Here is a 24,898-nt window from a genome sequence, read left to right as displayed (position 1 = left end):
TTTAGACACTTGACCGAGCATGTTTGAATGGGTTCTCTCTCAATCATATTCTTCCAATCAATTTTACACGGTATTAGAAGGATTGATTTGCACCCAGCAAATTTGGATCAAAGATCACAGCAGAGTCTGACGGAGTCACATCATTTATCCGAACTTGAATAGTATGGTGTTCTGAACAGGAAAGGTACAAACTTCGTTCAAAGTCGGGAGAAACAGAGCACGTGTGTGTGGGCGAGGCTTCAGCTGATCATCTGGCCTGGCAAGACGCAAAGCGAATTAGCACAGTGAGATACTATGCAAATGTCAAGATTGTGGAAAAGGAGAAAGTGAGGATCGCAAATGCTTGCAATCAGTGTCGAAGAATGTGGTACTGGAAAAACACAGGCCGTCAGTCAACATCCAATCAGAAGCCCTTCATCGGGAGATTAAATGTCCCAAAAATACGAAACAAGGGACAAAGAAATAAGAACAGGAAAGAGGTCGTACTTCAAAAGTTAACTGGACTAAAGTTTGAGTCAATTAGACCAGACAGGCTTCATCCCAAATTGTTGAAGAAAGAGGAAAACAATGAGAGAATGTGGATGCGCTGGGAGTCATCTTTCAAGTTATGTGATCTCTGCAAAGTCTCCTGTGGAGTGGAATTCACGTTGGAACCCCACTGTTTTGCTTGTTCGGGAAGCTTTTTATCGGGTCCCACACAACATCACAAAACACAATGGGGCTGGAGAAAACGTGCGAGCATTCATTAAGGATTGTTTACCAGCTGGAAAGCATAGAGTAGGAATAAGCGCACTTTTCTCACGTTGGTGTTCTGTTACGGGTGGAGTACCACAAGGATCAGTGACAGCATTGCTGCCTCACAGTGCTAGAGACCGGGGTTCAATTCCATCATCACGCGATTGCCAACATGAATTGTGCACATTCATAGTGTCTGCGTGGGATTCCTGCGGATGCTGCTGTTTCTGCACACAGTACAACTATTCACGGTTTAAGTGAATTGCCCATTATATCCAGGAATGTACAGGCTAGGTGGATTGGGCATGCGAAATGCGGCATTATAGGGAGAGTGTAGGGCCTCATTGCAGTGACTGCATTGCAGAGATTCTATGGTTCAATGCTTGAACCAAATTGTTCCCAACCATTATACATGATTTGGACATTTGGACCTCTTGTAATTTTTCCAAACTTGTTGATGACACCAACTGGATCGGAATGTACATTGTAAGGAGGAAGGTGGGAGCCTTCAAGTGATGTTTGACAGTCTCAAGAATGAGTCAGTAAATGGCGGTTTATCCATAACACACGATAGCTCCACAAAAGAATATCAATAATCTGGTTAAATCTGACTACCTTTTCGCAAAGTATCTTGAATTTTCATTATATCCTTGATTTTCTTCCTCCAAGTGCCTTGCTCAACAACTTTATTAAAAAAATATTGAGAAGTTTTCATGTGACAGATGTTAAGCTAACTACTTGTCATTTCCTCCTTGACTTCCCTTCTGTTCTGACTAAATAAAACTCACTGATCTGCATGGGTTGGAGAAATTGAGGACTGCAGATGTTGGAGATCAGACCTGAAAATGTGTTGCTGGAAAAGGGCAGCAGGTCAGGCAGCATCCAGGGAACAGGAGAATCGACGTTTCGGGCATAAGCCCGAAGAAGGGCTTCCTGAAGAAGGGCTTATGCCCGAAACATCGATTCTCCTGTTCCCTGGATGCTGCCTGACCTGCTGCGCTTTTCCAGTAACACATGTTCAGATCTGCATTGGTTCCCACGATGACTCTCCACTGATTTTATAATTCTCATATTTGTTTTCAAATCCATCCATGGTCTTAGACCCCATTAATCCACCACTGCTGCCAGCCCAACATTCCTCTGTGCTCTTCCCACTCCTCTACTTCTGCTCTCTGTATTCGAACGCTCCTTACTCCCCCACTGCCAAATATGGATTTTACACTGAATGAGAGAGTCTGAAGCAGTGTTGCATTGCACTAAAGACTACAGACTTCTGCTCTTGGCGGTAATATGGAGTTCTACCTCATCACCATGTTATCTAAAAAAATTAGATCAATTCATTCTCATGATATGATGTAGATTCCTGCAAAATACTTGACTATTTTCTGTGTGCTGGCAAGTACAGTATCTTTCTCTATCCCCTGTTTCACTTTAACTGTGACATGGCACATTTTACTGCTCCTTTATCCACTTATAACTGTTCTTTGTTTGAGGTCTGTATTTCTGGTTTTGTGTGCGGTGGGCCAGTGACAGCCTGATGTGCAATTCCAAATTGTTATGAAGGTGAAAGTGTGTGCTGTACCTTTAAGAGAGGTAGAATGTTGTTCTGCACTGAGAGCTTACGAGAGCAGTCTCAGAGTTTACTGGAAAGTTGAAAATATATAACATTTGGCTGTGAAATCGGTACCTGAGTTGGTTACTGTTTTGACGACAATTCAAATTTAACCAACGAGATTCATTTACGTCTCTGTAAATTAAAGGCCAATCGATTTCGAATTTATTATTCTGCCAACATCGAACAAATGAGATAATCCAATTTGGGGGTATAAGAAAGGTAGGCATTTTGACATCAGACAGAGTTACTACCATCAAGGGAGAACTACAGGAGGAAAAGAAAAGCCAAAAACAAAAAGACCGATTGCGAAATGAAGGGAAATGACTCTGGCAATTTGTGCAGCCAACACCAAACAAATGTTTGCATGAAAGCTGCTGGATTGCGCTGTTGGATCTTATCATCACAACGATCACATGTGCCCCACACGCTGACAATTGATAACTCCGCCGAATCTCAGTTCATCTGCTGCTGAAACTCTCATTTTTTTGCCCCTTTGCTATCATTAGAGGGGACTTTAAATGAAAAGGCTGGCAATTTTGCTCGATTGAAAAATTGCAGTTCTGAGGAATGATGTTTTAAATGAACATCAAACGCGACTGTAAAAATTCAGCGAAGGAACAAAAAATGCAGTGACACTGGTGGAAGAGTGCCACAGAGACCAGAAAAACTTAGTGGTATAGTGGAGCTAATGGCAGTTAATCTCTCAATAATGATCAAATAAAAGGGTAGAAATAACAGTGGATTTTCACAACTCCAATGTAGTGTGTCATTGTAATGCGAAATGATTTTTGAAGTGATTTCAAGAGCACTGTTTTGATCAGTCATGGCAAGACAAACAAGAGAGGCACAATAGGAGGAATGGCGTCGGGAGAGCATCTTGGTGGTAGAGATCACAAACCAGTCAGCTTGACGTCAGACTGAAAGCCACATACCACAAGTATTAGAGTAGTATGGTTGACAAGGTGTGTGTTCATTTCACCATGGCAAACTGGTTAAAAGATAAACGTCTGTGGCATTAATGGAAACGTAGCAAGTAAGGTGCCATACTGGCTTAGTGGCAGGAAATCAAGACGAATTGTTAACAGGTAATCTCTGGTCCATGCCAGTAAAGGCTCCGACATGATGATTGATTTCACAACCACCGGGATTGAAATGGATCGAATGGTTTCCTGTTCCCAATCATGGGATGGGACACGTTTACCCATCAAGACTGGCAGCAGCAACACAGACAGAATGGTGCCGATGTGCACGTTAGATTATCGAATGCCTCAGTGAAATGGCAGGAGCTATGTAAAGGAGGGTTAGTGACCATGCAAGGGAGGGAAATCTCTTAAAGTGCGTGGGTTTGAATTCTGATTTATGAAATGGAGAAGTGTGATATTCCGCATAAGTAACCAGTGTTGCGGAATATCATATAATCTCGTGTTCCCAGGGCTAAACTCAGAGAGACTGAGTGGCGCAGCAGTGAAGATCAAACTGGAAATTGGCATGAGGATGAGCCCGCTGTGACGGTATAAAGGTGCATAAAACGCCGGGGCTGGGACTCCAACCTCACCTGTAGTACCTTCTCTTGACATGGAACAAGAAGCATTGTGATATCAGATTGGGACCTCAAACTTATATGGAGCGGCTTCTGTTGGCATAAAACAGGGGGCATTGTGGCAGCAGGCTGGAAGTTCCAACCTCACCTGGAGCAGATTGTATTGATAAGGAGCACGGACCGATGAGATGTAAAGTTGGAGACAGGATACTCAGTTATTTTAATCTGAATTAAATTAGTATTTAGCAGGACCCATATTTGTAGATTGAGTGAATATCTGTCCCAGGGAAATCTCGCAAAAAGAAGGGAAAATGTGGCAAGGATTCAGCTCGTGGAGGAGAATCTGTGCAGAAAGAAACGCAGGTAATATTTTCTTTTTCTGCCTTTTATCATAAGACTGACTGCGTATTTGGTTAAATTGCAGCAAGTGATTTTCAGCTCGTGCCATGATATTATATTTCCTGAAAACCCATACAAGTCATTAAAGCGAACTAAACTTCCAAAAATTAACGGTATATACCTAGATCAAAGGGAGAGGACAGAGGGTGGTGGTGGAGGGTTGTTTTTCAGACTGGAGTCCCGTGACCAGTGGAGTGCTACAAGGATCCGTGCTGGGTCCTCTACTTTTTGTCATTTAACTGGAGTTGTGTTGGACAGCGAAGAGAGTTACCACAGAACAGGATCTTGACCAGTTCGGCCAATCAGCTGAGAAATAGCAGATGGAGTTTAATTCAAATAAATGTGAGGTGCTGCATTTTGGGAAAGCAAATCGTAACAGGACTTCAAGACTTAATGGCAATGTCTGAGGGAGCGTTTCTGAACATACAGACCTTGGAGTGCAGGTTCATAGAATCCTGATGTTTGAAATTTAACTTGAAAGTGGAGTCGCAGGTAGATAGGATCGTGAAGAAGGCGTTTGGTATGCTTTCCTTTATTATTCAGAGTATTGAGTACATGAGTTGGGAGGTCATGTTGCGGCTGTACAAGACATTCGGCAGGCCATTGTTGGAATATTGCGTGCATATCTGGTCTCCTTCGTATCGGAAAGAAGTTACGAAATTTGAAAGGGTTCAGAAAGAAATGAGGATTCTGTCAATGTTGGATGATTTGCTAAAGACGGAGTGGCTTAATTGGCTGGGACTGTTTTACCTGGTGCGTCGGAGGCAGAGGCATGACTTATTAGAGGCTTTCAAAATTATAAGGGTCAAAGATATGGTAAATAGAAATAGTCTTTTCCCTGGGGTCTGTGGGTCCAAAATTAGAGGGCATAGTTTTACGGTGAAAGGGGAAAGATATACATGAGACCCACTGGGCAACGTTTTCACACAGAGAGTAATAAGTGTATGGAATGTGCTGCCAGAGGAAGTGGTGGAGGCTGGTACAATTGCAACATTTAAGAGGCATTTGGATGGATATACGAATAGAAAGGTTTTGGAGGGATATGGACGGGGTGATAGCAGGTGTGACTTGATTAGGTTTGGATATCTGGTCAGCATGGACGAGTAGGACCAAAGGGTCTGTTTCCATGCTGTGCATCTCTCTGACTCTATGACTCTATTTGATGTTGACATTATGCTCGAGTTTATCTTGATTTATGGAGGAAAAGCTGGAAACTAATGTTGAAATTTACAGGATCACCGATGATCCCATTTAATGACTGAACAGACAAGAGGCTGAATGGAAGTTTCATCATGACAGATATGTTTTCATTATTAATCGCGCTGAAACACAACGTGGGGAGGATTGGACTGAAGCAGTGGTGTTGATTTTCTTTCCTGGTTAAATTTTTGAATATGACTGCTATTTCTCCTGTCCTTGTTAACATCAAAACTCTGAAGCATGAAAGCGTGAAGAACATATGGGGCTAGTGGCGCAAAGTCTAACGTGCCTGACTCAAGATCAGAACATTGTAGATTTCACTCCGCTCTCGCTCGAGGTTAACACAGGTATTTATTAATCTCACAACCTAATCTTCCTCATTGTTCTGAAGCCGAGATGAATCTTGAGCTCCTGATATGCTAAACGAGAATCTCTTTCAGTACACATCCTGGAGAACATCACAGTCAATGTCGCACAAGTGAGGAAGACCAAATAGTCCCACACACTGCGAATCGGCACTTTTCAATTTCACAGAGCCATCGACCCAATCGCTGCGGCTCATAGTAATGGCAAGGAAACAAAATAAATATCTCAGTCTCATGTTGGTTCATGGAGTGCCGAGGCACCTTCTCCTTCTTTAAGAGGCTGGAACATTGACTCTGATGTTCGTGGAGACATTGATTGATTCGAAGCATTGTAAGGAATCCTATCACAGAAGCCCACGCTGTTGATGCTGAACAAAACAGCCCTTACTGGGAATTGAACGCGGGCTGCAGTGGTAAAAGTGCCAATTCAGAACCACGACACGACCAGGGACGAGTACAACGGTCGGAGGCACGTAGTCTGACAGCCCTCAAATGTGTTGGACGCGTTCTTTGCAGAAACAACCGCTTCACTATCCTCATTTCATTTTCCAGCTCTTTGCCTTGTATGCCTTAGCATCACGAAACAGATTGAATATCTCTGAAGGTTGTGTTGATTTCATCACAATGAGTTGCAGATTTATCCACCACCACAACTGGTGGATAAAGTTTTTACTGCTTATCTACTGAAAACTTTCTGCCTCGTACATTTAATCGACACCACTTGGCGTTTGTCCGAGAGGAAACATTTCTTTCAGCCGAACATGCTTTTATCTCTCATTGTTTTGCACATTTCAATCATGTTTCCTCACAATCTCCTCTTCTCTATTGAAATTAGAACAGAAAAACTGATCGTTTCCAAAAAAAAAAACAAATATGCATTGTGTCATTTTCCTGAGCCTGATGTTCCAGTGATCTCCGGAACATGTCAGTAAAAATTGCTACATGAGCACTGATCTCACAACAGCAGTATGTAAATGGATCGATTGGTTTTAAGGTCCTAATTGTGGGATTTGGTCACGTTCGCCCAACAACATTGATTACAGCTGCACAGACTGAACAATGTCAATTCGAGTGCTTGATAGCCAAATGCCTCAGGGAAATTGGAGGAGGAACCTAAAGCAGGGTTACTGATCGTGGGATGGGGAGAAATCTCCGAGAATTGGTGGGTTTGAATCCTGATACAGAGACAGCAGAGATGTGAAAGGGCGAGGGTTTGAAGGAGCAAAATCATCACCTCGACGAATATTTTCATGTCAAAAAAGATTGATTCGCTCCTGCTTTTGTTAAGCATGTCTTACTCTGCATAAAACGGTAACAAGTGACAATACTGGAAATCAAATTGCAGATGATCTTTCTGCTGCCACTACGCAAAGCGCTAACCACTGCATGATACCGGCACCGCATGGAATAGCATGATGCAAAAAGCAGTAAAGATAGTGGCAGAGGATATGTTAGGAACAGGACCACATGAACAGTAGTAATACTTGACAAACAGTGACTGAGACATGCAAACTCATGGTGAGCTGAATGGTTAACTTCGGTATCTCTGGAGCCGATGGATATTTCATCACTTAGTTTGTTGAAGGTGAAGATTGATATAGTTCTCCAGAAAATGAAAGCATCAGGGAATAGCGCAGGGAATTGCTGGAATGTATTTCTGCAAAAGAAATGTAGTTTACCATCGGTTACTTTAGCAATTTCGTCATACAAGGAAGTGACCATTGCTGTGGAATATCATATAGTGCCAGGTTTCATGCCTGGAATACGAGAAACTGTGTGGTGCAGCAGCGAAGATCAAACTGGAAATGCGGATGAGGATGAGGCAACGGATATGAGTTCAGAAATGAAATCATTGAGTGTGAAGTATTTCACTGAAAGTACAGAGTGAATTGAAATGCCGGGGACTGGGAGTTCCAACATTGCGTGGAGCAGTTTCTATTGACGTGGTATACGTCGCATCAGGCTGGGAGCTCCAACCTGAACTGCAGCAGCTTCCATTGACACGAAGCAGGGAGCACTGGGATATCAAGCTGGAAGTTCCAACTGTATCTGGAGCAGCTTCTGTTGACATCTGCACTGAGAGAAATGGAGGTAATGTTTTCTCTCTCTGAGCTATCTCATATGGCTAACTCTGCTCTGGGCAGAAAGGGATTTTTTTTGGTCATTTCATTTTATTGAATTTCTTGTAAACTCGCACATGCCGTTCAAATACGTTCAGACTTCGCAAATCAGCTTGAATACGATGTTGTGATTAGGCATTAGTTGATCAAAAGTGATGGAGCAAAATCAGTGCAGTGAATTTGAAATTCATCAGATGAGCGGAGATCCCATTGAATGGCTGAGTAGACACAAAGTGAATGGAAGTTTCATGAGGATGAATGTCTTTTCGTTACAAAACCTCCAGCTGCACAAAGAGTGGATCATTGGAGTGAAGCAGTAACGGTGGTTATCTTTCCTGGTTATTCAACTTGTGAACATGAGTACGATTGGTCATGTCCGTGTTTGGATCACAACTCTGCAGAATGCCAACCTCAAGCACGCGCAAGCGCAGTGTCACAATGGATAATGCGCTTGGTTACGGTCCAGAGATTGTAGTTAAGGTTTCGACTTGGTTCAAGAGCAAGACTGGCAGGCTTCAACTTCACATACAAGTTAATTTACCGCACAATGTAGCACATACAACGGGTCAGTGGCACAATGGATAACATATCTAACTACAGATCTACTGTGTGGAGCTTCGATTCCAACCTGGCTTGCGGGCAGCGCTGACTTTATTGCACTTAAAACTGACTGTTCTGAAGCCGAAGTGAGGTTTGCACCTTGAACTGCAGGGACAGGAGTCCCTTCATTAAATACCCCTGCGACCGTCAGAGTCAATATCCCAGAGTCATCACTGGGGGGAAAGCTGAATTCTTCAATCAGGTTGCCCTCTACACCTTTCAACTTTCTGAGGTTCACTGTGGCACCTGCGATTGTGAAGGAAACGAGACACAGAGCCAAGTCTCAGCTTTGACAATTTTGGGAAAACCTTTAGGAAGTGGAATCAGAGGAGAATGGCGAGTGATCTGTCTGAATGAGCAGAGACTGCCGAGGCACCGTCCCCTTTATTTAAGAGTCTGGGACATCATCTCTCATTTCTCGACGTCATTTATTGATCCGAGGTACTAAAAACACTCCACTTGCAGGGGGTCTGCTTTTGCTGATGTCACTGTCAGGATCAAAACAAATCCAACTCCCGGACTGAGAATCAAAGCCGTGTCACAGCGAAGGAAGGGAAAAAATGGACCTGCTAGCCCACCATGCACAGCTACACGAATACCACGTATGTGTAGAATGACAGCCCTCAAGGTCGTTGTACATGCTTTCGTCAGATGCAATCGCTTGACTATCTTTATTCACTTTCATCACTTGGCCTTATATGCATTAACAACTCAAGTTCAGATCCGTGTATTTCTGAAGGTTGTGTGGGTTCAGACAGTGAATCCAGATTCAACCATCCGCTTGCTGATGAGATTTTTCTGCAGATATCCTCAATCCTTTCCACTTCTTAACTTCAGTCTACACCCCTGTTGATCGGTCAAGAGGAAACGTTTCTTTTAGTCTGCATTGTCCATGTCGCTCATTACTTAGTGCATATGAAACATGTATCCTCACAGTTTCCTCTGCCTTAAGAAAACAACCCCAGTCAAAACAATCTGTCTTCATAACCTAAACTTTTCAACTTGGTAAATTTCTGCATGGTTTCCAGTGTGATCACATGACTCCTGTAATGTGAATTGCAGAACTGCACGCAATATTTCGGGGGAACCGAATGAGCAAATGAAATAATTGACTGGAGAAAGCCACAGAAACTTGTCGTTTCCAATAAAACATCATTTGCTCAATCCTGCGCTGTACACTTACCCTGAGCCCGATGTTCCAGTAATCTCTTGTCCGTGTCAGTAAAAGCTGCTCCATGAGGATTAATTACAGAACAGCTGCAGCTAAATGGATTGAATTGCTTGAAGATGCCGACCATGGGTTTGAACACTTTCACCCAAAACAGTGACCGCAGTAGTACAGAATGAACAGTGTAAATGTGAGAATTATATTGCGCAATACCTCAGTGAAATGGGAGGGTAGACGTTTAGGCGAATTAGTTCTTGTGGGAGGGAGAGATTTCTTCGATAAAGGGTGGTTATGATATGTGAAACGCAAAGATGTGAGATAGCGGGTGTTTGAAGAAGGAAACTTATCACCACGTAGAGTATTTTTATGTAAAACATAGATTGTTTTTCTCAACGTTTGCTAAGCACATATTACATGGAGTAAAACGGGTAAAATGCCGATTGCTGTGACAGTGATTCGAGCAGAACTTACTGTGTTGACAATGCCAAGGAAGAACCATTTCATGATCCTGGCGCCACATGGAAAAGCACGATGCAAAAAGCAATAAGGATCGGGGCAGAGGTTATGCCAAGAACAGAAACACACGCACAAAGGAATACTTGTCAAACAGTGACTGAGATGTGGGAACTCAGATTCGGTTGCATATATATCGCTTCTATGTCCGGAGAGACTGTAGAGATTGCAACACTGAGATTGTAGGATGTTACGTTTGCGAGATATCTACAAAACTTCAAAGGGTGATGGGATACTGCAGGGTATTGCTGAAATGTATTTCTCAATAACACTGTATTTTAACATCGGTTACTTCACCAATTTCCTCACTTCTTGACGTAATCATATAATGGCATGTCATATAATCCCAGTTCAAGGGCGTGGAATCAGAGAAATTGATTTGCAATGCACCCAAAACTAATTGGAAATGGTAATGGCGTTCAGCGCGAGCATGTGGCTGCGAAAATGCAATCGGTGAGCGTAATGCCATTCTCTGATGATATAGAGGCGCGTGAAATATCGAGGCTAAAAGCTCCCGCCTTAAGGAGACCGGCTTCAATTCCCACGCATCAAGAAGCAGTGGGACATCAGGCTCGGAGCTCCAATTTCACCTGCAAGAACTTGTATTCACATGGAACACGGAACTTTGGGACATCAGCTGGTCGAACAGATACTCAACTATTTTATTCTTAAGTCAGTAGTTTTCAGCAGGATACTTGTTGTGGATTGAAAGAATATCTACAACCGGGACAGTCAAAATTACAAAGAAGAATTCTGCAAAGAGTCAATTCTTGGAGAAGCAGCTGTGCAGAGTGATGCAGAGGAATGTTTACGTCATCTGCCATCCTCATATGTTTGACTTTGCACTGGATTAATTTCCATGAAGGGATTTTTTTGCTCGGTTCACAGTTTTCACTTTCCTGCATATTCGCAAAAGTCGCTACTGTACTCGAAACCTCTGAAAATTAACTGGTATATACAATGTGGTGATTCGGCTCACATTCACGTCAGTTATGCTGAAGAAGTGGATTCGAAATTCATCACATCACATTCCATTAACTGACTAAGCAGACAGAGTGTGAATGGAAGCTTCATGAGGACATATGTGTTTTCTTTTTGGAAAATTCGTTGCTTTGAAAGGTGATGAAGATTAGACTGAAGCAGTGACAGTGATTATCTTTATTGCTTGTTCAACTGGTGAACATGACTGCTATTAACTGTGTCCGTATTAACATCACGGCTGTTGAAGCTGGGCATCGGGCCAGTGGCGCAATGTATAACGCGCCTGACTACGAATCAGGAGACTGTAGGTTCGAATCCTACCTGGCTCGCCAGCCGCGCAGATTTTAATCCCGCTTAAAAATTGATTTTTCAAAAGCCGAAATAAGGTGTGAGCTCCTCATCTGCAGGAACGAGAATGCCTTCATTAAATGCCCCCGAGAACATGAGAGTCAATGACCCAGCGTCATCACAGGAGGGAAGCCGAATAGTCGCGTGGGTGACTTATGGGCACCTTTCCATTTCATAAAGCCCCCGATCGAATAACTGTTGCTCGCGGTGATGCTCTGCTTTGAGCATTTTTCGAAACTCTTTGGCCAGTGGAATCAGAGAAGAATGAAGGGTGAACTGTCCAACTGATCTTTATAGAGTGTGAGTTCTCGAGTCTCCTACCCGCTGACTGATAAAGTTTTCCTACCAGTCTATTCAAAGCTTTCTGCATCTTATCTGAAATCTACCAACCCTGGTGATCGATCAAGAGCAAATGTTTTCTTCAATCTGTAATTCCTTGCTCCTCATTATTTCGTACACGTCAATCATGTCTCCTCTCAATCAGCTCTGCTCTGAGAAAAACAACATTTTGAAAGTCTTGTGTTCACTGAAGTTTCTTGCCTGTTTTTAACCGTTCGGTGAATGGAATAGTCCCACTGCAAACATTCAGCACAAACTTTCAGTAAAAGCCACTCAATGCGGGGAACCGTAGTACTGCTCTTTTCGTCAACAATGTGTAAAAGTCCCCTGTAACTTTCGATTTCGCATCCCGTGGGGCTATTTGTCCGTGTTCAACGACGTTTCCCAGGAAGGTGACTTTGGATTTGGCAGATTCACTTTCAGCTAGGTTTACAAACCAGTTTGACTTCCGCATTCGATCAAAAAAGCCCGATAAATGCTGTAAATATTCAATCCACGAGAGTTTGAAAGTCACCAGGCACAATATACACCAATCTGTTGCGTATTCGGCAATTACCCTGTCAGTTAACCTCTGAAATGTGGCTGAAGTGTTTTTCGTACAAACGGCATTACTTTAAATTTCTGCAGGCCAGTTGGCGTTACAAATTTGCCTTTGATCTTTCTGTCAAAGTTCACTACCAGTAACCTTTGAGGAAGTCCAACTAAGAAATGCAAGTTGCTCCTCCAATCTTTTCCACACAGTCCTCCAACTGCAGATATGTATACGCATCAGTCTTTCTAACAACATTGATTTTGTGGTAGTCCACACATAACTGTTGGGTCTTTTCTGGCTTTGGCACCATGATGATGGGTGAACTCTATTCATTGAAACTCACTTCGGTTATGCCATATTGGTGCATACGTGATATCTCCTTATGAACTTGTACAACTTTAAAGGGTTATGCCTGCAAGGATGTTACAGAGTCAGAACAGCATCTCCTATATTTATATCATATACAATTAGATTATTAATTCCCAGTAGATTTCAGCAGATCTCCCCATGCAAGAGTAATAACTCTTTCGATTTTCTTCTGGAAGATAACTGAATAACTTTTTGGACAACTTTTGCATTGTCCAATTTTATTTCAGGAACTTCCAATGCAGAATTCCCTGACATTGGTTCTTCCCAGTGTGTCGTAGTCAAAAACACATTCTCCTCTTGCGTTCGTTCTCTGCCAAAATACAGTTAGAGCATATTCCCATCACATTCTGTGAGATTCCTTCATGACTGGAGTCCCTATCAAGTAGCTAACCACACTCAATTTCCTCTCAATTTGATAAGGTATTTTAAACCTTGCTTTAAAGTTTCACAGGTTAATGAATTTTAAATAATTGCATTAGTCCCAGCGGCAAAATTGTGATTCTTTGATTTCTAATACACTTTCTGCTTCACCATTTGCTGTGATACTTTTAAATACTGTCTCGACAACTTCCCAACATTATTTAGTTCAACTCTAAAATTTGACACATCATCCAAATGCGTGGTCTCTGTAATCGGACTTATTAATTTTTCCTTAATAAATTTTAATGGTCCTATTACTTTATGCCCAAAATTGGTTTCAGATGGACTTAGTTTGGTGGATTCTTTTGGTGCATCTCAGATCGCAAACAGCACTGACGCAACTCCCTTATGGAAATAATCTGGCTACTCCAAACCATAATACCTCAATATAGTCTTTAATAATTGACGTCACCTTTCCAATGCACCCTGTGATTCTGGATTGTACACAGTAGATTTGAATCGTTTTATTTCCAAGCTATCTAAACACTCTATGAAAAGTTTGGACGTGAAGTTTGACCCTTGAGCTACTTGTATCTCTGATGGTAGTCTTAATCTAGTTTTTTTAAAAAAACCGTAATTCGTCCACTATCCTTTTAGCTGTCATATTGCATGATTGAACAACATTTGGAAATCTCCTCAATATATCCTTTTTCTGTTAATTAATGCTTATTCCCATCTTTTATTGGATGTAGGAAAACTTCACAATGAATGAAGACACTTAAGAAAGATTCGTCGAACGCTGGGATAGATATTAAAAGTGCAGGCTTTATTATTTCCCATGGTTTTCCTATTAGTTGAAATGTATGACACGTCTGGCAAAATTCAAATGCATTCCCCTGCAATCCAGGCCGTAAAAATGTCTTTGTATTTTAGCCTCCGTTTTCATCACGTCTACGTACCCTCCAATGTGTGGCACATGCGGCACTCGCAGCACCACTTTTCTGTACCCTACTGGAAAAATAAATTCTGCCCATTTCTCACTTGCTTGAGTATGTGTTGCTCTCCACTTCCTCCTTAACATATCATTTGCTAAGTAATATCACATGGGGATGCATTCACTCTCCTTCCAAGTACATGTCTTCTGATCCAACTGCTTTAATTATTCATCTTTCTGCTGTAACTCAGTAGCATAGTAGAGCTGAATATACTGGCAATTTTTAACGTTTGTCCCCTGCTGTGTCCCACCTACCTGACAAAAAAAATTGTAATCATATTTCAGCTTCCATATCCGTGCCTTTTGATTTGTCCTGCTTCAGCTTGTGACTTTGTGATCGCATTAAGACACAATCTGGGAAAATTCCTTGATAAACGTCCTGCATTGCTGCACTTGCCTGCATCTCGACTGGCTTTTCAACTGGAGTAGGCAGCACGCTTACCGGTGATTGAGCTATATCATTTGCAAGCACAAATTGTATTCTTGGAGCTGAGAGTTTGTCCAGACCTCCCAGCAGAAATTCCCCACTCTTTCTGCCCACTCTCGCCTCACTGTACATAACTGAGCAATTTTTCGTCCCACCATGAATTCCCGTATACATAGTTCTTCAGGAGTATATGTTTCCCCCTCCTTCTGAATCACAGACGGGCACGATCCTGTGTCCCTCAATATTGTTCCCTCTCTATCTGCTACCCCCGGCCAAGGTAAATGAACTTTAACTTTGCAGGTATATTGTTAAAGCAGATGTGGCACTTCCCCCTTACCAACCTCTGATCGGCTTGTGCACTCTGATGCCGCTTTCCACCCTCCACTGTGCTTTCTATTGCCACGCCAACAAAACATCCAGGCTTGTTTCGTTTCCCTGCATCTGAATTTCCAGTGCTTTCCCTAGTTCTCCAACACTGATTTCATGTGGCCTACTTTATTGCAATGAAAACCTCAGATCTTGTACCCTTCAAGAGTTTCCTATTTCCTCTGTGATAAGTTATCCTAATGATTTTCACAGAGATTTAACTTTCCCTTTCCACGTATGGATTTCTCTTTGCCCCAGTTTCTATCCTTCAGACTTAAAATGATTCTGGAAACCCATTCCTGTTTTATGGACCACTTCATAAAAATCAGCCATTTCAGCTGCTAACATTGCCGTTTTAACAATATGCTCTTCCACAGTAAGCTTATCTTCAGCCTTTCTCTCCAGCCTTTTAAGGTGAATTCCTTTAATAATTGCCAATTTCTGAAGTCCAAACCCTGTCTCCCATTTTCTCCGCTCTGCTGATCTCTCTTCTTCCCTCTTTCTACTTCGAATCGTATCTCAAACTGCTTCAAATCTGGTGTCCTTTCCTTGTCTCTCGAGTCTAACTCAAGCTGCTTCATTTTCAAATAAAGTTTAACCATCTCTACAGATTCTCATGGATTTTCCAGCTTAGTTAAAAGCTGAGCTACTGCGGGAATGATCTCTCCTTTCCTCACAGAAAGAGGCAAATACAACCCCAGTATGTCTGCTAATTCCAGAAGCACGGCCTGAATTATTTTTTTGTAAAACTGCCAACTTTACATCGTCCATAGCAAGACAACTCTTTGTACCGAACTGAGACATTGCTTTCCCAAGCATTGCCTACCCTAATCGAAATCAACACCCGAAATAAAGACGCAAGCACCTATCAGTTGCTCTTTTAATCCATCAACTACCTCCCAATTTGTTATGGACGAGGCTAAACCATTAAAAACGTTATTAAGCAGACAACCCAGACCGTAACGTTATATTTTTTTCGTTAAGCGTACAGTAAAAATTAGCCGAGTAAACTAGTTACAAAAATTATTCACAAAATGACGGATTGAAAAACAAAAAACAGAATATTGGATACCCACAGAACTTACTCTATCCAAAGTAGACTTACTTATGCTGTTCTGAAAATACACAACAATCCCAAAAAAAAGCACCTTGAAAACAGTAAAAATGAAACAGAGGCTTACAGTTAAAAATTAAAAGGGCAGAAGGAGAGAGGTTATTAGTTAGTGCACCACTGCTGCAGGATCTAAAAACCGGAATTCAACTTTTCAGAATGAACACTCTTTTTCCATTTCTAAAACATTAAATCTTTGGCCTTAAGCCTCAGCTGTTTACGGAGAAACGAAAGGCCTCTCAGTGAACATTTTCATCTCTGTAACACTTCATCAGATTTGGAGCCCGAACTGTTTTAAAATGCCTTTGTTAAAAACGATATCAAGAGACATTATCCTTGAGAAAAAGTACGGCTCCGTTTCTTTTTAGAAAAGAGAACATCTTTGTGAGAGCCCAGTCCGTCCAAACTATCTTCATAAGTGAAACTCTTCGAACAGACAATATCCTGGAAAATCTGTTCTGCACCGTTTCCAATGCAATCACATCCCTGCTATAATGATAATTGCAGAAAGGCACACAGTACTCCAGCTAGAGCCGATTGAGCAAATGAAATTAACAACTTAGAAAGCCACAGAAACTGCACTTTTCCACTAATGTGACTTTTACACAATACTGCCCCGTGGAGACAGTAAGAACTGCAGATGCGAGAACTCAGGGCCGACAGTGTGGTGATAGAAAACACAATAGGTCAGGAAGCATGCGAGCAGCAGGAGAGTTGATGATTCGGGCATAAACCCTTCATCAGGAATGAGGTTTGTGGCCGTGGGGACTGACAGATAAATGGGAGGTTCGGGGGTTTGGGGGCGTGATAGCTGTGAATGCGAGGAGTCGATAAAGGTAGAGAATAAGTTACGAGTTCTGACAGGAGGTGGAGCGGTGAGGTTGGAAAAGTGATGTGCAGGTTATGAGGGCAATACTGAGTTGGAATCATGAAACGAGAATAATGTGAGGGAAGGGTGAATGAGGAAACTGGTGATCCGATGTGGCATCAAGGGCCCAAGGGGAAGATGAAGCCTTCTTCTTTCAGTTGTCATGTGTTCAGGGAATGTCAATGAAGGAGGCGCAAGACCTGCATGTGCTTGGCAGATTGAGAGGGGGAGAATGAATTTCATCAGTGATGAGCTTCTAACTGCATATACAAACTATCATTATGAACATGTTGTTACATCTTAGGAACAGTATCTAACACTACCCCGCCTGAGGAGAAGGCGAGGATTGCAGATGCGAGAGATTAGAGTCAGGAAGGATGGCGCTAGAAAGCACAGCGGTTAGGCAACATCGGAGGACCAGGAGTGTTAATGTTTCCAACATTCCTGACGAAGAACTTCTGCTCGAAACATCGACTTTCCTATTCCAAAGATGCTGCCTTACCAGGTGTACTTTTTCCGGATCCACACATTTAACTCGACACCACCTCAGCTCAACTGTATAGGAACATTAAGATGCACCTGTCACCACCCAGTTGATTCTTCTATCGCATGCGAGACAAACTGCAACATTCATTTCCCCATAAATATCAGGTCATTCCGATCACTAAAGAAAAGAAAAATGCAGAGGCTGAATATCTGAGAGAAAAAGAAAGAATTGTTGTAGAATTCAGCATCCTGTCAGTTCAACTGAATGTTTGGATATTAAAATTGGGAAAGGAAAAGAGAAAGCTGCATTTCAATAACTGCTACGTTCTGTTTCTCAAAAGAAAAAAAAGAGTTTCATGAACTGGAATGTTTCGATCAGGCAATGCATGCTCACCTTGTCAAGTGCTAATAGGAATGGAAGAATTTTGCCTATAAACATAATTTTGCCTTCCGAATCAGTTGATGCTCCTGCAGAAAAGTGCCTTCCAGTGACTGCAGTCAGCAGCTGATATACCCTGTCAAAGCACACTGGATCCTCCTTACCCTGACCTTTTGGAAGACAAGTCTGCTGCTATGAATTTGCCAATGGCTGGATATGATGTGTTTTGCTTTTAATTTCACTTTCATCCCTGGCCACATGTAAGTTCTTCAGTTTAACCATGTAACCCTTCCATAAAATGTCCGCTCGCTGATCCCTTTTTGTCAACTTAACCAGGTTCCCCACACGTACTCACCACCTCAGCAATCTCTACTTGAACTTGCCCACATTGACTTATTGATCTTCTCCAACCTTGATAGAACAGGGACTGTTCCTGTGCCCAAGCACCCTGCAGGAACTTTAATGAATCAGGGAGCAATCTGAATCTAATTGATGTTAAATGTGTGTAAGTAGCCAATGTCTCTCCAGAGCTGTTGTTTGAAAGTACAGGTAACAGCCTTTGAATATGATTGCTGCATTCTCTGAACCGGAACATCCTCTGCCCACATTGATTGAACGACACCCCCTGCTGACCGACCGTTAATTGACCAGTTCTGACAATGTTGCATTCTAGACTTTTCCTCCCCTCCCCACGTGGCCACACCTCCTGATTCCAATCCTCGTCCCAGCATTTCATAGCTTCCAGTAATATTTTGGCACTTATGCTCAATTCCACCACAAACCCCATTCCCGACCTATTACTTTGTGCTTCCAAGCAACTTTGGGCAAGAAAGTTGGGATGCAGAGGTTCTGTTTTGCACCCTTATCATTTTGTTACCTCATCATTCCTGCACTTCCATTTTGTTTTCGTTCCCTCCGGTTTCCCTCTTTGTTCTTTGTCACTAAATCCTTTTAATTGCTGCATTTTTAATTTTTGACGAAAGTGGATGGAACTCAGACAAAGTAAGTGTCTACAGCAGATTGTGAGCATTTGTTAATTGGCAATATAATACGTAACGTATGATTAGGATTCATTAAAAATTAGGCTTAACATTTATTGATGTTGGAATATAAAGTCCACTTTCCCCCTTATTGACACGAAGTAAGTTCCTCGATTTAATTTTCATATTTCAGAATCAGTTCAGTTCAAATGGCAAAAGACAGCTCGAGTCGCTGAAGTCACTGCACTCAACCTGATTTTGGACACGTGAGAACTTCAGTTTCTCTCCCTACTGCTCTCTTTATCCGAGCAACTTTCTCTGATTTCCTTTCTTTCAATTTTAAGCGGCCGTGCTCCAGGGGGAAATACTTGGCTGTTGTTGAATCTCCAGCTCGAGCTGAGAGAGGGTTATCTCCCATTGTGAGGTCAGAGACCCAGCCGCAGGTTGATGGGACTCAGGGGTCAGGTCCCAATGCGCAGCCTCTGTAGAATCTTCATGTCTCAGTGTTCCCCAAGGGGAAAGGCACATCCAGGAAGGAGTCACTGCGGGCCTCACTATAGGCTGCACAGAGGGACACTGACAATTACACACGGAGCTTGGACAGCCAGTTCCAAGGGAACCGATGTGACACCTGTGCCCTGTGACTTTGCTTGGGAATTGACCCTGCGTGTGTTTAAGACAGGAACTCTTCCACTGGGTTAAATCCAGCCATTCAAAAGGATCGAATATCTACTGTACGAATACCTGATATACTTCCAAACACCTCATGGAGACTACCATTTACAGCAGATTCTAGTCGATTGTACAACCAGAGAATTGCACTGAAAAGTATAAATATTTCTCTGCATTAACTCATTCATAAAGGAATCATTCCATTGGTCAGGTATTTGTTGGAGAAGCACAGGCTGGCGTTGCATGTCAGGCCCCTGCAAAAACCTGGACATAGACTCTGTTCTAATCAACTGGGGACCTGAAAACTCTGATGGGGAGACCCTCCTAAAGAATGTGGCCTTCACTGTCTGTGCTGTCACTTATCCCTCCCGAGAAGGTGGTGGAGAGTGAGCTCACTTGCTTAATCACTACAGATTACTGGAATATTGTGTGCATTTGTTCCTGGGTCCGCACCTTCAATCATGGGGATGGATTGGAAAGAATGGAACTTTTCAGATTGGGAATCTGATGGGATTTGCAAAAATCATGACACCTCTGGGAGAAACTGTTCCCCGAATGTAAGGTTCAAGAATGAGACAACACAGGCTGAAATTATCTGCAAAAGTAACAGATGTGTAGTAAGAGATGTTTTTTGTTGACATAACGCTTGGTGTTTGTGTGGAGGGCCCTACTGGAGTTCTGATGGAGGCGGATCCAACTGACGCTTTTAACAGGGAACTGGGTCATTATTTGAATTTCACTGAGGGGTGGAGAGTCAATGGACAGAACAGAGTGTCACAGTTTCTGAATCTCAAACTCCCACTTTGTCAATGAGGACTTGGTCACTGACATCAAGAGATGTCAGCATGCTGACGCTTGGCTTGGGAGTCTTTGTTGTGGACATCGAGCTTTACTCACTGTCAACCTCCAGACACCAAGACATGTCATCAGAATTTGCAAATGGCACAAATTTAAAATGCAGGAAACAGAAAAGAGAAGAGTAACAGAAATAACATGCAGAAGTTATTTCTAGTCGGTCTGAGGATGAACGTGGTCCACAGGATTCCTGATATCCTGACAATGAACTAATCAGATCCAGACTTCCTTATTGTTCGTGGTCAATTAATATGAAGCACAGAATTCCTGTGAAACAGACACGAGAGAGGCGAGAGCTTTCTGCTTGTCATAAAGAGCAAAACAGTCACGCAATGACCGTGGGTGATTGACATTTCCTGTATTTAATCAAAATCACACTCGGACATGGCGAACCCTCCAACTACCTGAGGGATTGTGATTTGTAAAGCATATTCCACATGAAGCTTGTTCAGAATCAGTCACAGATTTTTTTAAAATCTGCAATCTGACTAGATTGATCCTGAAGGCAGAAATTTTAGAGACGCTGCAGAAAAGATTTACCACCATGCTTCCTGGACTGGAGGCTATTTCTTATGAAGTAATATTGAGGGGCCGAGGGCTTTTCTCATTGGAGTGAAGACGGATGCGGGGTGAATTGATAAGGGTGTATATGATGATAAGAACCCAGATAGAATGAATAGCCAGAGACTTCTTCCCAGTACAGAAATGTCTTCATAAGGGGGCATAATTTAAAAGTGATTGGAGGAAGGTTATTGGGGAGATGAGAGGTAAGTTCTTTCTATGCACCGACCAGACTCTGTGGTGGTGGTAGTTCAATCAGATGCATTATGGATGTTTACGCGACTCTTGGGTAGGCCCATGGAAGATAGGTTATGCAGATCAGTTTGATCTTAAAGTAGATTAACCGATCAGCACATCATCGAGAGCTGAAGGGCCTGTAATGTACTCTTCTGTATCAATTGTCCTCCACGTTATTGACTCCACTGTCAGTTAAAGTTCTGACACCATATATCCCCCTGAATGATAAGGTTTAAGAACTTCTCACCATTTTCAACGGGATCATTCAGTTTCTGTTCGATTCCTCCGACAAACGTGAACCAATTGTTGTTATTGTACCATTCTCTACCACGATCTCTGGAGAGCAAGTGGGAATATAGCGTTGAGATAGGGAATCAGTCATGATCACATTGAATGGAGAGCAGCCTGTAGGGGCTGAATGGCTTCGTCCTGCTCCTGGTTTCATTCAGCTAAATGTCCTCTTCAAAATCTCATCCTAAAAAGTATCAGTGAAACATTGGGGAAGCACATCAGCAGTTGTTTTCGTTGAGATTTTCCTGCACCTTGAAAATTTGATTTTTCTTTGCAGTGACGATGAACAGTCAGTCTGAGAATCAAAGTGGTCCTCAGGTCTCCTGATGGCGTCTCAATGAAAAAGTTCATAGGAACGCTTCCTTACTGTTAATGACCAATCGCATGCAATAAATACAGACACTGCATGGAACTTTCGGATTGTTCACAGACCCTGGATGTTAATTTGCTTTGTGGATTACGGACTATATAAATGTAGAGGAATTACACTGGATATCCGCAAGTAACGTGAGGATGGATATTTATAAACCCTGCAAAAAAATCTTAAGGGTATCCGAAAATGTTTTAAACGTAATTGAATGGTTTTGAAATTTATTCAACATTGTCGAGGGAATGGGAGGTAATTTCAGAAACCTAGAGAGACTTACAGACACAGATAGAGAGCCACAGCCACAGGTACAGGATAAGATTGCCCTGGAAGTGTTCCGGAGTTCACTCTGTGGTCCACAATAGGCAAGGCAGCAACAGATGGAATGCAGTCATTTTCTGGTTATATGGACGATGTTTTGTATACTATCTGGCACAGTATTGTCCCTGTCCTGGGAGGGTTTGATGTGGAAAATGTAAAGGGGGATTTATTCTTTATCTAACTCAGTGCTGTTCCTGTCCTGGGAGTGGTTGATGGGAACTGTAATTGCGCTTTAATCTGTACTTAACCCTATGTCTGTGCTTTTCTGATAGAGATTGATGGGGACAGTGTCGGGTGATGAAAACAAAACCTAACCTCATGCTGAACGTGGCCTGAGATTTCAAAGGGTTACAGTCTATTGTTAGATTACTCGACACTGAACCTATTTATAGATTCCAGAAGCAACAACGATATTTTCTCCCTATCTAATCCTGCAGTTCCTGTCATTGACTCTCAAACTTTCATCATTTTAGACTATTCAAAATTCCAGGGATACAGTCCTGGGCTTGTGTCATTTCCCTGGCCATTGAACCCGTGCCGTCCAACTATAGTTCTGTGAATCTACGCTGCATTCATTTGCACATGGACTCCCAAGTCCCCAACCCGTTCTTGCCTTTCCCTGTTTATAAAGTCGCTGTCAGCGCTGTGCTGACATGAAATGGCGACCTGAAACAAACCTATAATGGCTACTGACACTTTTGGAATCATTTGTCCTGGTTTGGCAGATTAAAACAAATCTTACACTTTATACATTTTCATCTCCCGGCCTCCTGCAGATGAAATAAACTGGGATGTGAATCGATGCAATTTCGATTTTAGAGGAGGGATAATCTAAACCAAATGGTACAATGGTAAACTGGATGCAGGAGCAGAGAAGCTTCAGTTTGAGTCTGAATTCTGTCAGCACAGGTGAGGGGCAAATGTGTGAAAAGCTTTTTTTTCCATTCATGCATTCCTACATTGTAGAAATGTTAATTTACAAATTAAACTGTAAAAGCAAGATATGGAGAACTCTGTTACAAAGTTTCCATTGATTAAGATGCAGATTCCAGAATCCTTTTAAAGTGCGTGCCCTGAGGTTTTTAAAAGTCTGTCTAACTTTCCAAACTTCAAAACGAAAATACGATAGTAATATGACAGGTCTGCTACTGAATTGTAGGTGCGTGGTCTTGTTCAGAATTTGTCAGAGATTTAGCGCGGAGGAAGATGTACTTTATCCAGATAACAGGCATTTATCAAGGACCAGCCTGACGTAATTTGCCTTCAAATTTTGTGTTCTCTAAAAATAAAGAAATTGATTTACCATTAAGCAAGCCTCTCGGATTGTGCATCATTAGTATACATTTGTGAAAGAGTAACTGTGTATGTGAATGAGCGAGTGTGGCTTTGAGGTGTCTGTGACTGATTGACTGAGAGTTGATGGCTGAGATTGGCTGAGTGAGAGGTTGTGTTCGAGTGTGAGATTCTGAGATCGGGAGTTTGCAATGCTCTATTTTGCGTGTGACTGAACATGTGTGACTGCATGACAGTGTGTCTGTGTGTATGAGCTATGTACGAGTTTGTGATAGACACTGTAGAGGCAGCTTTACTCTGTAATCTAACACAGAGCTTCCCCTGACACGGGAGTGTTTGTGGACATATCTGTACATTGTATGTAACCCTATTTTTCCCTGACTCTGGGAGGTTTAGTTGGAGAAAGTGTACAGGGAAATGTACTCTGCCGATAAGCCAGTGATATAACTATGCTAAGTGCATTTGATCGGGACAGTGTGGGGATAGGGGTTGACTTCGTCATTATCTAATTCCACGGTGAACATGGTCTGGGAGTTAGAAAAGTTGAAGTGCAGAAACAGCTTTACTCTGAACTTAACCCCATTCACTACCTAAATACAATCTGAAAGAACTGCTGATTCTGTCAATCAGAAACAAAACCTCAGCAGGCTTGGCAGCATCTTTGAAGAGAAAACAGCGTTCAAGTTTCAGGTCTGGCTCAGATAAACGGTGACCGGATACGACGTGGTAACTCTGGATTCTCTGTTCGGATGTTGCCAAAACTGCTGAGCTTTAATCAGCAATTTGTTTTTTTCCCTATTCTCTCCCTGTTCTACGAATTGCTCCCCTCAATTAGCTTAGAGACTTTGTTCTGCTGTACATCAGCTTGCTGACAACACATGGAATTCCAGTCTCTCACTCAGACTAGAGTAAATGAATATATAATCCCAGCGGTGTGAAATTCCCCTGCCCTATCACTGTATATTTCCCTGACTAATGCACCTAACCTTCACTATGGGCAATTTAGCATGGCCAATATTACTTAACCCGCACATGTCGAAGCAAACCAGACCATCCGAAAGAACCCCACGCAAACACGGGGAGAACTTACAAACTCCATTTACAGTCGCACGACACTGGAATCAAACAGGAGTCCCTGGAACTCTGAGGCAGCAATCTAACCACTGAGTCACTGTGCCACCCAAACGGTTAAGTTTGAAATTGGGACTGGGAATACAAAAAGCTGCAGTTTAATTTCTGCGACATTCAGTTTCTCCACAAATAAAGTTATGGAGTACATCAGTTCGATAAGCCAGTTCACCATCTTCTCAAGGGCCGATGGGAATGAGGGATAAATGCTGAGCCCAGCCAGTGATGCTCAAGTCCGATGAACAAACGAAAACTTCATCCCTTTGCCTTGTTAATACCTTGCTGCCCCTGCAGATTAATTCAATGTGTTTTAATATCCCAGGACACACAGATCCCTCTCTACGTCAGAGTCCTATAACATCTCCCCATATAAACTGA

General features: G+C 42.4%; 1 non-coding gene across 1 annotated transcript; it reads left to right on the top strand.

The window, feature by feature from the left end:
- The first annotated feature begins 11,492 nt into the window (after positions 1–11,492).
- trnar-acg (transfer RNA arginine (anticodon ACG)) lies at positions 11,493–11,565 on the top strand. Its single transcript has one exon. It is a non-coding gene; the product is annotated as a tRNA-Arg (tRNA).
- Positions 11,566–24,898: the final 13,333 nt, after the last annotated feature.

The sequence above is a fragment of the Chiloscyllium plagiosum genome, unplaced genomic scaffold (assembly GCF_037043375.1).
Source record: "Chiloscyllium plagiosum isolate Xiang-an unplaced genomic scaffold, Cpla_swu_hap1 HiC_scaffold_45, whole genome shotgun sequence".
In the NCBI taxonomy this organism is placed as follows: Eukaryota; Metazoa; Chordata; class Chondrichthyes; order Orectolobiformes; family Hemiscylliidae; genus Chiloscyllium; species Chiloscyllium plagiosum.
The sequence above is the reverse complement of the archived record's forward strand: the minus strand, read 5'-3'. Positions and strand labels throughout refer to the sequence as shown.